We start from the raw sequence: 9,409 nt of genomic DNA on the forward strand, positions 1-9,409 counted from the left end.
TTATGTCATCAATAAAGAAGCAGGAAAAAGAAGTGAAGAGGAACAGGCTGGCAGAATGGAGACCAGGACGGGAACAGGCATTTTGATTGCCTCATGAAGATAGGTTCGGCCAGACTCAGCAAACCGCTCAGAGAAGCTCGTACAGAAAGTCGCTGGAAATAGGCTCACTGGAGCTGGAGAGAAGCTCGAGCTGAGAGAAGCAGACCTGTGCACACAACTGCCCCTCGCTGGTAAGGAGTTGCGCATTATGGGGAGTGGTAATTCATGTCAGAAAAATGGTTTGTATTAATAAAGAAGGGGGAGATTTGGAAATGTGGCAATGGGGGTCGGAAAGCCTCGTGGTTGGTGATAACATCAAACTCTTAACGATGAGGTCATCAGGAATGTAAAGAGTTTAGAGGAAATAAAGAAGGGTGATTGAGGCGACGCCCTGCCATCTGGTGTTGCTTCTTTTCCCCTCTGTTAAGTCACGGAAGTTACCAACTCATGGCCAAGAGGGCCAATGGGATCCTGGCGTGCATTAAAAGGAGCGTGGCCAGCACGTCAAGGGAGGTGATCCTCCCCCTCTACTCTGCCCTGGTCAGGCCTCACCTGGAGTACTGTGTCCTGTTCTGGGCTCCCCGGTACAAAAATGACAGGGATCTCCTGGAAAGAGTCCAGCGGAGGACCACAAAGATGATATGGGGCCTGGAGCATCTTCCTTATGAGGAAAGGCTGAGAGACTTGGGTCTGTTCAGCCTGGAGAAGAGAAGACTGAGAGGGGATCTTATTAATGCTTACAAATATCTTAACTGTGGGACACAGAGGGATTTGGCCAACCTCTTTTCAGTGGTTTGTGGGGACAGGACAAGGGGCAATTGCCACAAAATGGAGCATATCGACACATTGCCACAAAATGGAGCACAGGAAGTTCCGCACCTGCATGCGAAATAACTTCTTCACAGTGAGGGTGACGTAGCACTGGAACAGGCTGCCCAGGGAGTTTGTTGAATCTCCTTCTCTGGAGATACTCAAGGCCCATCTGGACCTTGACCTCTGGTGGACAAAAAGCTCAACGTAGGCCAGCAGTGCGTACTTGCAGTGCAGAAGTACAACTGCATCCTAAGATGCACCAAAAGAACAGTGGCCAGTAGCGTGAGAGAGGTGACTGTCCCCCTCTACTCTGGTCCCATGAGGCCTCATTAGGAAGTACTACGTCTTACTCTGGGGCCCCCAGCACAAAAAGGATGTAGATCTGTGTGGTGGTTTTACTCGGGTGGGCATCCAAGTTCCACTACGGTCTCTCTCTCACTCCTCCTCCTCAAAGAGGAACAGGGAGAAAATATCATAGAATCATAGAATCATAGAATCATAGAATATCCTGAGTTGGAAGGGACCCTTAAGGATCATCAAGTCCAACTCTCGACACCGCACAGGTCTACCCAAAAGTTCAGACCATGTGCCTAAGTTCACAGTCCAATCTCTTCTTAAATTCAGACAGGCTCGGTGCAGTGACCACTTCCCTGGGGAGCCTGTTCCAGTGTGCAACCACCCTCTCTGTGAAGAACCCCCTCCTGACGTCCAGCCTAAATTTCCCCTGCCTCAGCTTAACCCCGTTCCCGCGGGTCCTGTCACTAGTGTTAATGGAGAAAAGGTCTCCTGCCTCTTGACAACCCCTTACGAGGAAGTTGTAGACTGTGATGAGGTCTCCCCTCAGCCTCCTCTTCTCCAGGCTGAACAGGCCCAGTGACCTCAGCCGTTCCTCGTACGTCTTCCCCTCCAGGCCTTTCACCATCTTCGTAGCCCTCCTCTGGACACTTTCCAACAGTTTCATGTCCTTTTTATACTGTGGTGCCCAGAACTGCACACAGTACTCGAGGTGAGGCCGCACCAGCGCAGAGTAGAGCGGGACAATCACCTCCCTTGACCTACTAGCGATGCCGTTCTTGATGCACCCCAGGATACGATTGGCCCTCCTGGCTGCCAGGGCACACTGCTGGCTCATATTCAACTTGCTGTCTACCACGACCCCCAGATCCCTCTCTTCTAGGCTGCTCTCCAGCGTCTCATCGCCCAGTCTGTACATGCAGCCAGGGTTTCCCTGTCCCAGGTGCAGGACCCGGCACTTGCTCTTATTGAACTTCATGCGGTTGGTGATCGCCCAGCTCTCCAACCTGTCCAGATCCCTCTGCAAGGCCTTTACGCCCTCATTTGAGTCCACAACTCCTCCAAGTTTGGTGTCATCAGCAAACTTGCTCAAAATACCCTCTATTCCTACATCCAGATCATTTATAAAAATATTGAAAAGTACCGGCCCTAAAATGGAGCCTTGAGGGACCCCACTGGTGACCGCCCGCCAGCCTGACGCAGCTCCATTTACCATAACCCTTTGGGCCCTGCCCGTTAGCCAATTGCTCACCCATCGTATGATGTTTTTATTTAGCTGTATGGTGGACATTTTGTCCAGTAGGATCCTATGGGAAACCGTGTCAAAAGCCTTGCTGAAGTCCAAAAAAATCACATCAGCTGGTTTCCCTTGGTCCACCATACGGGTGATCTTATCATAAAAGGAAATCAGGTTAGTTAGGCAGGACCTACCCTTCACAAACCCATGCTGGCTGGGACCAATGACTGCTTTGTCCCCCAGGTGCGCCTCAATGAGTCCGAGAACCAACTTCTCCATGATTTTACCAGGCACTGACGTGAGACTGACAGGCCTGTAATTGCTAGGGTCTTCTTTCTGACCCTTCTTGAAAATTGGCGCAACATTTGCCAGCTTCCAGTCTACTGGGACCTCTCCAAATTCCCAGGATCGTTGAAAAATAATTGATAGAGGTTCCGCGATGACATCCGCCAGCTCTTTCAGCACCCGGGGATGAATCCCATCCGGACCCATGGACTTGTAGGGATCCAGGTGGAGTAGCAAATCCCACACACGTTCAGGGTCAGTTGGGAGTTTGTCATCCCCACCGTCCCGGTCCTCCAGCTCAGGGCACCCTGGGTCCCGAAGCCCATCATCGGCATTGAAGACAGAGGCAAAGAAGGCGTTAAGCGTCTCTGCTTTGCCTACGTCATCGTCTGTGAGGAGACCTTCCCTATCAAGGAGCGGCCCTATGTATTCTTTAGTTCTCCTTTTTCCATTTACATATCTAAAAAAACCCTTTTTATTTTCTCTCACAGACACAGCCAGCTTCAACTCTAGCTGTGCTTTGGCCACTCGAACTTTCTCCCTACAAACACGAACAGCATCCCTGTATTCTTTCCATGACACCTGGCCCTCCTTCCAGTAGCGAAACACTCTTTGTTTCCGCCTAATCTCCATTAGAACGTTCCTGGTCAGCCACGCCGGCCTCCTGCCCCGCCTGCCTGACTTGCGATATTTTGGAATTGCCTTATCTTGTGCTTCTAGGAGGCATCGCTTAAAGAGTGACCAGCACTGGTGGACATCGAGGCCTTCAAGAGCAGTTTCCCAGGGGACCTTACTGACTAGTTCCCTGAGCAGCCTGAAGTCCGCTTTCCCCATATCTAGGGATGAGGTTTTGGTGGCACTTTTCCTTCTGTCACCATAAATTTTGAACTCAACCACTTCATGGTCGCTATGACCGAGGCGGCCACCAATCACCACATCTCCCACCAGACCCTCTCTGTTTTCTAGCAACAGGTCTAGGAGGGCACCTTTCCTAGTTGGCTCCGTTAGCACCTGCACCAAGAAGTTATCATCTAGGTGCTTCATGAACCTCCTGGACTTGCTCGTGTCAGCCGTGTGGCACTCCCAGTTAACGTCCGGCAAGTTGAAGTCCCCCATAAGGACAAGGGGAGTTAATCTCGAGGCCTCTCTTAGTTCTGTAAAGAATAATTTATCGGTGCTATCATCCTGGCCAGGCGGTCTGTAATAGACTCCCACAACGACATCCCCTTTATTCGTTCGTCCCTTGATCCTTACCCAGAGGCTCTCAACTTTGCCATCGCCGACCTGAAGTTCCACACAGTCCAGCCCCTGCTTCACATACATCGCCACCCCACCACCTCGCCTACCCTGCCTGTCCCTCCTGAAGAGCCTGTAACCATCTATCGCAACACCCCAGTCACAGGACTCATCCCACCAGGTTTCGCTTATGCCGATGATGTCGTAGTTGCGGGACTGGGCCAGGACTTCTAGCTCATCCATTTTATTCCTCATACTGCGTGCATTCGTGTAAAAGCACTTCAAGTGCGTCTCCATACACTCAGCACCTTGTGGATCTGACCGAAGGACCTCACTGGCACACAGCCCCTCTGATTCTAGCGTACCATCCCTTAGGTCTTCACCGGCGTGCCTGGTTTTAGCCCCTTCCCCCTTCGACTCTAGTTTAAAGCCCTATCTATCAGCCCTGCCAACTCCTGACCTAAGATCCTTACCCCTCTCCGAGAGAGGCGCATCCCATCCGGTGCCATCAGGCCCGGTGTAGCATAGACCTTCCCATGATCAAAGAAACCAAAATTCTGCCGGTCACACCAGTCTCGAAGCCACGAGTTTATGTGAACAGTACGTCTTTCAGCTTCGATCCCCCCTATTGGAAGGACAGAGGCAAACACCACCTGCGCCCCTGATCCTCTAAGTAGTCGCCCCAAATCCCTAAAGTCTCTTTTGATCGCCTTCGGACTTCTCGTTGCTACTTCATCGCTACCAGCCTGAAAGACCAGTAGCGGGTAGTAGTCAGTGGGCCGTACCAGGCGCTTGACTTTCTTGGCAAAGTCTCTCACCCGAGCCCCAGGGAGGCAACAGACTTCTCTGCGGGTTGGGTCTGGTCGGCATATCGGTCCCTCTGTCCCTTTCAGGAGGGAGCCCCCCATAACAATAGCCCTTCTTTCTTTTTTGAAGGATGATGTGGCAATGCGACGTGTAGGTCGCATTGTCTTAGGCGCCCCCTCCAACTGGGACGGGTGTTTGTCTACTTTGTCATTTAGATTGTCTTGCTCTAGTCCTTCATATCGATTATTTAAGGGTAGATGAGAAGGTGAGGTGGGCAGAGAGAGGGCTCGCCTACCACCCCGAATAGGCACCTGCCTCCATTCCCCCCCTTGATCTAGGTCTCCTCCCGCTGCCTGGCTGGAGGAGTGAACCTCCGTCTTCTGCGTAACAGGAGACGCCTGTGCCGTGGCAGTCTCGTGAGCCTGCCTCAGAGAGGGTAGAGCGCACCTCCACCAGTCAATTTCCCTCTCTGATTCCCTGATGCTCCTGAGCCTGTTCACCTCCTCCCGGAGCTCCGCTACCTGGCTGAGCAGTTCTTCAACCTGGGCACACCTCCCACAGGCATACCCACCACTGCTGTCGGAGACCGACAGAAGGCTGGGGCACACTCTGCAGCCCAGGACCTGGACGGCTGCGTGTTTCCCCGAGCCCTCCGTCTGAGTAGCCACACTGGCGACCGTGGCTGGAGATGCCGCACGAGATGCGGAGGCCACGTTTTTCTGCCTGGTCGATACCATGGTCAGGTTCTACGCAAGCAGGTTACAAGCACCGAAGGGAGAGGCAGCTGCAAAAGAGCGACGATGAGCCCCCCGCTCGCCCTGCCCGCGCGAACTGCCGCGCAAACTGCCACGCCCTGTTTGCCCATCCTGTTCGCCGCGCTCCTGGTCGCTCGCGCTCCCTAGGGGCAGCTTTTAAACAGCCTGAGAGGGGGCGCTGCTGGCTCCGCCCTCGCCTCGTCAGCCTCCCTCGCGAGGACAGCCGGGTCCCGGCGGCTCCCCCGAGTGGCCTCGATGCCGGACAAAAAGCCCTGCCCGCCTCGGTCCCCTGCTCCGCTGCAGAACACGTCTGCCCCGGAGCCGATCGCCTCAGCAAAATATGATGAAAAGGGCTCAAGTGTTGAGATAAGGACAGGGAGATCACGCAGTAATTATCGTGACAGGGAAAACAGACTCAGCATAGGGTGATGGTAAGATTTATTGCCTATTACTAACAAGCTAAAGAAGTGAGAAACAAAGGAAAGAAACCAAAAGCACCTTCCCCCCATCCACCCTCTTTCACCTCCTCCCCCCGAGTGGCTCAGGGGAACGGGGGAATGGGGATTATGGTCAGTCTATAATGCTTCTTCTCCACCACTCCTTCTTGGTCACTCTCGTCCCCTGTGCTGTAGGGTCCCTCCCATGGGGTGCAGTCCTTGCTGAACTGATCTGGTGTGGGCTCTCCACAGGCAGCAGCTCTTCCAGAACTGCTCCAGATATGGGTCCGTACCACGGGGTCCATCCCTCAGGAGAAAACTGCTCCAACACGAGTCCCCCAAGGGCAGCAGCTCCTGCCAGGTCACCTGCTCCTGCATGGTCTTCTCTCCACAGGCTACTGGTCTGGCCCGGAATCTGCTCTGGCGGGGATCTTCCACTAGCCGCAGCCTCCTTCAGTTCAGGTCCACCTGCTCCACCATGGTCTCCTCCACAGGATGCAGTGTGGAACCCTGCTCCACAGTGGTAATCCATGGGCTGCAGGGGGACAGCCTGCTTCACCATAGTCGTCACCACAGGCCGCAGGGGACTTCTGCTCTGGCACCTGGAGCACCTCTCCCATTCCTTCTTCACTGACCTTGGCGCCTACAGGGCTGTTTCTCACTCCTCTCACTCTCCCAGCTGCTATGTAGCAGTGTTTTTTTTTTTTGTTTTTTTTTTTCCCTGTCTTAAATATATTCTCACAGAGGCACAAACAACATCACTTATTGTCTCAGCTCTGGCCAGCAGTGGGGCCCTTACCTAACATGGGGCAGTGTCCTGGTTTCAGTTAGCACAGAATTAATTTTCTTCCTAGTAGCTGGTGGAATGCTGTGTTTTGGCTTAGAATGAGAAGAGTGCTGATAACACCCCGATGCTTTAATTGTTGCAGAGCAGTGCTTATACTAAGCCAAGGACATCTCAGCCTTTGCTCTGTCCTGCCAACGGGCAGGCTGGGGGGTGCAGTAAGAGCTGGGAGGGGACAGACCCAGGACAGGTGACCCAAACTAGCCAAAGGGGTATTCCATACCATCTGACGTCATGCTGAACAATATATAGGGGTGGCTAGCCGGGGGGAGGGGGCCGGACTGCTCGGGGTTAGGCTGGGCATCGGTCAGCGGGTGGTGAGCAATTGCATTGTGCATCACTTGTTTGTACATACTATTATTACTTTCGTATTATCACCATTGTATCATCATTATTATTATTGTTATTATTATTTTGTTATTTTTTTTTTCCTGTCTTATTAAACTGTCTTTATCTCAACTCACGGGCTTCACTTTCCATTTCTCTCCCCCGTCCCAGAGAGGGAGGGGGAGGGTGAGCGAACGGCTGCGTGGTGTTTAGCTGCCGGTCGGGTTAAACCACGACAGTCTTTTTGGCGCCCAACGTGGGGCCCGAAAGGTTGAGATAACGGCAGATCTGATCAGAGTGTGTTAAACTAAAATTGGTGTAAGGATTAGACCTGCTTAATAGTCACTTGTCATGATGCTGATTGCTTTAATCACAACTCTGCTGCGCCTGTTTTCCAAATTGAGTATTATAGTACATTATTTTCCGTATTTGCTCTCTGTAGTGTTGTTTCTCCTCTCCGGGCCCTGGTTTCAGACCATTATGGTACTAAGTGTTATAGCAATGGCTTATGAGACGATAAGATATCTGGTCATGACTCTAACTTGGTATTTATACTCAGTAACATCGTGGACTCTGTACTTTGGAAACAGCATCTTGGGAACTATTAGCAATTATACCTATTGTTTTTCTCCATTAGAGAGTCAATCTGTGGAGGGGAAAGGGGAGGATATTTTTCCTTACTTGCTTACTCTCCCTTTCTCCTTCACCACCCCTGTATCCTCCTGGGTCACTCTGCCTTCCTCCTTCACCACCCTCTTATCCCCTGAGCTTGTCACAATAGCTCTCCAAGATATTGAATATTTCTGGAATACTCAGAATACCATAGTCTTGTTGTTCTGCCTCATGAATGCACTTCAGATTCTGCTTAAAGTTAAACAACTACTTATGAAGCTCATCCGGAGATCTGCCCGGAGGCAGTATAGTTGTGGGTGGCAGGGAGTATGGGTGGATATGGGCAGGCATCTAGAGCAGTTGGCACCCCCAGTGTGTTGGAAATTCACCCCTGAACAATGGCAAAATCCTCAAAAACTGGCAGAATGCTTGAAAAAAAGGTGTAATGATTCTGGCAGTTCCAAAGTAACACAAATCATTGTAACGTGCTGGGGCCTGGCTCATGCCTATCGAGCTGCCATTGATACTGCTGTCAACTTAGTGACAGACCCTGCGGCCACTCCAAACCCTGTGACAGATCCAACGGCCACTGTGACCCCTACGGTGGATTCTGCAGCCGCTCCAGTCCCAGCTCCTGCAGCCGCTCCAGTCCCAGCTCCTGCAGCCGCTCCAGTCCCAGCTCCTGCAGCCGCTCCAGCTCCAGCTCCTGCAACTGCTCCAGTCCCAGCTCCTGAAGCTGCTCCAGCTCCAGCTCCTGCAGCTGCTCCAGTCCCAGTTCCTGCAGTCGCTCCAGTTCCAGCTCCGGCCGCTACTCCAGTCCCAGTTCCTGCAACTGCTCCAGTCCCAGCTCCTGAAGCCGCTCCAGCTCCAGCTCCTGAAGCCGCTCCAGCTCCAGCTCCTACTGCTGCTCCAGTCCCAGCTCCTGCAACTGCTCCAGCTCCAACTCCAGCTCCTGTAGCCGCTCCAGCTCCTGTGGCCGTGTCAGAGAAACGAGCTGTAGCAGTGCAAGTTGACCCTGCAGAGGGCATTCCAACCCCTGTGGCAGACTCTGTAACAAAGTCAGAGAAACGAGCAGTAGCAGTGCAAGCTGCCCCTGTAGAGAAGGTGAAAATATGGTATAGAAATTCAAGTCGTTTAGAACGCAGAGAGTCTTCTGCCAATCCAGGTAAGGCTTCTGCCAAAACTAAGTATAGAGATGACGAAGATGATGACGACGCTGGGCCGTCAAGGATTCAGGAGGAGGAAGATGAGGATGCCGAAAGAGCAACAGTAACTACCCGAAGCCTAAACGAGCGCGAGCTACGAGATGTGCGAAAAGATTTTGGTCGCTGTATAGGTGAGCAGCTTGTCACCTGGCTGCTCCGGTGCTGGGACTCTGGAGCCAATTGTGTGGAATTAGACGGCAGGGAAGCCAAGCGGCTGGGATCCCTTGCTCGAGACGCCGGCATTGACAAAGCAATTGCAGATGGAGCACGACCCACCAGCCTCTGGAGGCGTCTCCTCTCAGCTGTGAGGGAAAGGTATCCCTTCAAGGAAGATATTTTATGTCTACCAGGCAAGTGGACCACTATGGAGAAGGGAATCCAGTACCTGAGGGAATTAGCCGTACGGGAAGTGATTTATGAGGATCCAGACCTCAAACAAACATCCACAGATCCAGATGAAGTCAAGTGTACACGACCCATGTGGCGGAAGTTTGTACGGAGTGCACCATCATCATATG

The 9,409-nt window shown here is 52.4% G+C and overlaps 1 long non-coding RNA gene across 1 annotated transcript; it reads right to left on the bottom strand.

Annotated features, from left to right (window-relative positions):
* Positions 1 to 7,138: 7,138 nt before the first annotated feature.
* On the bottom strand, positions 7,139 to 9,178 carry LOC311426442. Its single transcript, XR_014686759.1, has 2 exons — positions 9,061 to 9,178; positions 7,139 to 8,181 (listed from the first exon to the last, which is right to left on the bottom strand). It is a non-coding gene; the product is annotated as an uncharacterized lncRNA (long non-coding RNA).
* Between the last annotated feature and the right edge of the window lie 231 nt (positions 9,179 to 9,409).

Source organism: Aythya ferina (genome assembly GCF_964211825.1).
Source record: "Aythya ferina genome assembly, chromosome: W".
In the NCBI taxonomy this organism is placed as follows: Eukaryota; Metazoa; Chordata; class Aves; order Anseriformes; family Anatidae; genus Aythya; species Aythya ferina.